Here is a 6,000-nt window from a genome sequence, read left to right as displayed (position 1 = left end):
TCAATGAATTCGGCATGCAACTAAAAAAAAACTAGAAAAAGAACAACTTAAAAATCCTTAGTCAAAGACTCAATTGGAAATCCTAAAAATCAAAGGAGAAATTAATAAAATTGAAAGTAAAAGAACTATTGAACTAATAAATAGGACTAGAAGCTGGTTCTTTTGAAGAAAAAAAAACAGATAAAAATTGATTAATTTGATTTAAAAAATGAAAGAAGAGAATCAAATTACCAGTTTCAAAAATGAAAAGTGATCTCACCTCTAATGAAGAGGACATTAAGGCAATTGATGAATATTTATAAAAATATGAATTGCCTAGATTAACAAAAAAGGAAATAGAATAATTAAATAATCCTAAGTCAGAAAAAGAAATTGAATAAGTCTTCAAGAAACTCCCTAAGAAAAAGACCCCAGGACCAGATGGATGCACAAGTGAATTCCATCAAACATTTAAAGAGCAATTAATTCCAATACTACACAACTATTTGGCAAATAAGCAAAAATAAGCAAAGGAGTTTTACCAAATTCTTCTTATGACACAAATATAGTACTGATACCTAAACCAGAAAGACCAAAAATGAATAAAGAAAAAATTATAGACCAATATCCTTAATAAACATAGATGCAAAAAATTTCAAGTAAAATACTAGCAAAATGACTACAACAATATATCACAAGGACTATTCATTCATTATGACCAGGTAGGATTTATACCAGGAATTCAGGACTGGTTTAATATTAGGAAAACCATCAACATAATTGACCGTATCAATAATCAAACTAACAGAAATATATGATCATCTCAATAGATGCAGAAAAAAGCCTTTGACAAAACACAACACCCATTACTATTGAAAATACTGGAAAGCACAGGAATAAAAGGGCTTTTTCTAAAAAAAAAATGTAGTATTTATTTAAAACCAGCAGCAAGTATCATCTGCAACGGGGATGTTAGAAGCCTTCTGCATAGTTGGAAAATCTTGTACCCTTGGACTTCAACTCCCAGCATCCCTTTCCCTGCACCCCCATGTTTATATCTTCACATGTTATTTATAAGTTTGATGTAAGATGCACGTTCTCTCACTTCTCTCTTTTTTTCCCTGCATGAGAGGCTGGGTGAGCTCTCTAGTTTTTAGTTTCCTTTGCTTCAGGTTAGTATTAATAAACTTTTTAAATATAATACTTGGAGTATTTGAATATTCTCACACTTCCCAATAAGATCAGGAGTGAAGCAAGGATTCCCATTATCACCATTATTATTTAATATTGTACTAGAAATGTTGGCTGTAGCAATTTGAGAAGAAAAAAGAAATTAAAGGGATTTAAGTAGGCAATGAGGAAATTAGAGGATCACTCTTTGCAGATGATCTGATGGTATACTTAGAGAATCTCATAAAATAAATAAAAAAGTTAGTGTTCCACCCAAGAGGCCTCCTCCAAGATGGAAGGCCTCTCCAGAAAAGGGCTGCTACTCATTCACCTAAGAAACAGCCCAAGTGCCAAGGTCCCAAATCGAAGCTGAGGTCCAACTCCAAAGTCATAGCTCCAAGCCACAGTCCAAGTTCAAAATTCTCCAAGCTCCAGATTCAGGCCAAAGAGAACTTCTGGAAGACTATCTCCAGAAGATTGCTTGCAAAAGACTCTCTCCAGCTAAAGAAGTTCAAGGCTTTTATAGTGACTTCTTCTCTTCTCCCCACTTCACAGGGGCCAATCAAAGCTTCTAAATTGCCTACCACTGCTCAGGGGGACAGTGTCTGTGAGATCCACTTCTCATCTCTGAAGGTGTTAATTCTTATCTTAGGCCTCTGGAGGTTTCAACCTTTTTTTCATAGGCTTCTGAAGTTATTAACTTTTATCAAAGGATTCACAAGTTTCTGATTGGGTTTTCACCCACTTTTATCATTTTTTATCACTCTTAGATAGTGTTAAGTAGGGGTGCTTTGAGTTCTGGAGTTATCACTCATTTAGCAAGTGAATTGTGAATTCTCTTACTTGATTGCTAACAAAATGTTAACTCAAAATAGACAAAGAGAATAAAGAATTCCCTTTCACACCAGCATTGTTGTTAGGATCAAAAGAAGTAATCTTTATAGAGCACTTAGCCCTGTCAAGGACAGTTGGAGGCACTATAGAAATGTTCTACTTGTCATTATTTTTGTTGTTATCATTACTATTGTTAGAAGGAGTTTCTTAATCTCTCCCTCTGTCTCTTTAAGAGGCAAGGGAACAGAAAGATTTCTCAGTAAGAGTCATGTAACTGACAGCCTTCTCTGAGCTAGTGCTAAAGATTCCATGACCTAGGAGACGAAGGAGATATATAAGAGAAGTTTAGTTTGAAGTGAGGGCTTTTTTTTCTCTGGTTCCTGAGAGAGAGCAAGAGTTCTGTGTCTATCTTTCTCAGTTAGGAAGGACTGACAGTTTTGACTAGCTGGCAGTTTGGATAGAGGAAACAGATTTAGGAAGCTGTAAATGTTTAAAGTTACTGATTAGCTTAGGTAGATTGATAGTTAATAGAATTTATATAGAGTAGCTAGTAAGGACTGACCTGGCTCAGATAAGAAGAACCTGCCCTCAAAGGCAATCAGAGTTATAGTTTTGACTCCCTCATCTGAGAGTGAGATTCATGATCTATTGTTTCTCCTCAAAATATTTCCATGTCTGTATATTAAATGGTGAGCTCCTGGATAGCAGGAACAATGTTTTCCCTTCCCAAGAATCATCCAACTCTGATCCACTCACGTCCAATTCAATTCAATGGAATGGAAAGTCCTGTTGATTTTCCTTTGGTACTATCTCTCTCATATTTCCCCTTCTCTCCCAATATTGCCATTTTCTGGGATCAGGCCTAAATCACCTCACTGCTGAGGTACTCCAAGGGCCTGCTTCTTGGTCTCACTGCCTCAAGTCTCTCTCCAGGTCACTCAATCTTCCACCCAGGTGTCACATTCATCCTCCTAACATGCCTTTCTGATCATGTCACTGTCTCCTCAAGAAACTCCCTTGGCTCCCTCTTACCAGGATCAAACAGAAAACCCCGTCTGTCTGTTAAATCTCTTCATCCTGTTCCCCTCTCCTTCCTCCTCAGTCATCTCTCATCTCACTCCTCTCCACACATCAATGGTACAGGCCTCCTTTTGTCTCTAGACCAGAACAATCTGTCCTCTGACTCCTTGGATTTTCTCTAGCTGCCCCTGAGGCTAACAATACGCATCTGGCTTCTGTGAAATCCCATATCCAACCCTTCTCTCCATACTAAGTCTTCTCCAGTCCTCCTGAGCCTTAGTGCCTTTCCTTTCTAGATTATCTCCACTGTATCCTTGACATAATGGGTTTGCACTTAGCTGTTTTCATGTTGTCTTTCCCACAAGAAGGGAAGTCCTTGAGAACAGGGGTTTCCCCTTGCCTTCCTCTGTTTCCCTGGTGCTTTCCCAAAGGGCCTGGTATATAGTAGGAGCTTCATAAATGCTTGCTAATTTGAATAAACCTAGGAAAGAGCTCATTTTGGGTACTCCAAATCTTTGAGAGCCCAGGCATTCCCAACAATTACTTTGTAGAAAATTATCATCACTGGAAGGGAACTTAGAGGCCATAGAATCCAACATATTCTCCCTTATTATAGATATGGAAAATGAGGCTCAGTTAATTCAGTTAATTTCCCAGGAGCCCTCTATTGAAATGTGTCGGAAAATAAATTCCAAGTCAGATCTCCCATGTCTAGCACACCCTTTACTACAACCTAGATGCCCCTTGAGGGGGCATTTCACACATTCATTTTCACACATTTCCTTTTATCTCACTCACCTGGATGGGAACTCCTTGAGCCTTTTGTTCTAGCAGCCATGGTGCTTCCCCTTGTTGAAAACTCCAGTTTTCAACTGGTCAAATCTTCTCTGGGAAGTCTTGGGCATCTGGAAGATAGAAATATATAATTTAGGCCTCTTTAGGGGAAGGCGTCATGCAACAAGGACTATATAGGATAGTTCCCTGGACACCTTGTGGATGTGTGATTGTAAGGTAATTATTATATTCCTATGTGGCTGATTGTAGAGGTTAATGATATTTTAGTCTAGGCTTGAGATGGAGAGTTGTTTATATGTTAACTATCTGTGTTGGGCACTATTCTGTTTCTGTTTTGCTGTCGTTCGGGCTGTCTCTGTTCAGTATCTCCATTTCTTCCTGTGCATTTCTGTGGGATTCCTGGGCTTTCTGTTTGTTTATCAAGGGCTGTTCTTGGAGCGTCTTGTTTTCATGGATTCTTGGGCTTCCGTCAAGTTGTCTTCTGGCACTCTGTCATGAGTGTAGTGATGTTTAACGTGAGATGCATGCAACTATGATTCTTTTCCTATTACTTTGATGGATGTGGAGTGGTGAGAGCTACCTCGTACAGGCCAATCCACCTGGGCTCTGTAGGTTTTTTAATAAAATTTTTCATATACACTTTGTCCCCTGGTCTGATGTTATGCAATGAGAAATCTAGTGGGACCCTTTGCACTAGTAGTCTTAGTCTTCTCAGTTCTTCCAGCTTATCCTGTATCTGTGTCAGATAGGTGTGTAACTGGCATTCCCTGTCCAGCTTGGAAACATAAGACGGTTTAGAGGTCCTTCCTATCCATACTGGCTGTCCGTACAATATCTCATAGGGGAAATATGTAAGTCTCCTCTGGGTTTCGTCCTCAGATAGAACAGTGCAAGTATGTATCCTGTAGAGGAGAAGGTACCCAGGACCTGTGACAAACTTCAAGCAACATCAAAGGATGGAAGACACACAGACAACTGGAAAGAACCGTGAGTCAAAGACATTAGGGGAATGAACTTCAGAAATATGGGTCACACAAGATTAATCACCAATCACATTAATTTCACATATAGGGAATTGCATCCACTTGCACATTGGAATCTACACATGAAGAATGAAGAAGAGATCTTCAGGCAACATGAGAAGAGGATTTCCTGAAGAGGAGTTAGTAGGCATCCACCATGACATAACTAGAACATGAACAAATTTCACACTGACATTAGGGGCTGTGCCGTAAATAAGGGCAGCCCATAAATTGTATATCTATAAATAGATCTCTAGTACTAGAGGATGTGCATACATGTGTATGTATAACATGTAACATATGTAAATGTGTGCAAAACCCAGACATGTGCATATGTAGTATACTAATTAGCTAATCCACTAACATAGATAGAAAGGAAAGAGTTAACATGTTAACCATTAACAGGCAGGGTCCGAGTAGTTTAGGGTGGAAGAGGGAATGTTGCAACTAGAGAGGCAACATAGGGACAGAATGAATCCGATTTCATTAGATACAAGTTAGTGCATATACATATATCTAATTGTTATGAATTAGTACATTGGAGTTAGCATTACACAGGATAGTTCAAGTTTACTTAAGAGCTAAATTTTATAGTGATTGCAATAGAAATGACCTTTGTATTATGAAACTTATATTGTAAAAACTTTGTTGGCACATAATCCTAACCCTCCTCCCCACAACTCAGTCTTAGCATAAGATAGGACCTTAGATAGGACCTTGTGACCGCAGGAAATATGTTTTCACTACAGTGTTTTGTTTTTAAATCAAATATATAAGGTGGTCGCCAGGGAAATATTCCCAATTATGAAATATACCCAAGTCAACTGGGTTTTATAGAGAATTTGATGAATAATACAATGAGGAATTAAAGAAAGAGAGAAAGAGTAAGAAAGGAATAAGTATGAAGGGCCTTAGCCGAAAGGTCTAGACCTGAGTCTTAAGAGAGAGATCAGTCAGTCCTTAATCACTCACCACAAGATCTGTTCAAGCAAGAATATAGACACCAGTTCAGCCAGCCATCCTTCTCCAGAGAGGGATTCTTCTGACTGTCCTCAAGAGACTCTCCCAACAGCCTCCTTAGAGACTGTTTTCTCTCTCAGATTTCTCATCTCCTTATATAGGGAATTTTCTCCTATGTCACCTCCCCTAAGTTCTCCCATCTACCAATCACAGTAGACGT

At 38.6% G+C, this 6,000-nt stretch overlaps 1 pseudogene; it reads right to left on the bottom strand.

Moving 5' to 3' along the window:
* Positions 1-2,829: 2,829 nt before the first annotated feature.
* LOC103105110 (zinc finger protein 420-like) overlaps positions 2,830-6,000 on the bottom strand; it is a 54,421-nt pseudogene continuing 51,250 nt past the window's right edge.

Source organism: Monodelphis domestica, chromosome 4 (assembly GCF_027887165.1).
Source record: "Monodelphis domestica isolate mMonDom1 chromosome 4, mMonDom1.pri, whole genome shotgun sequence".
Classification (NCBI taxonomy): Eukaryota; Metazoa; Chordata; class Mammalia; order Didelphimorphia; family Didelphidae; genus Monodelphis; species Monodelphis domestica.
Note: the sequence above shows the minus strand (reverse complement) of the source record. Positions and strands in the feature narration are given on the sequence as shown.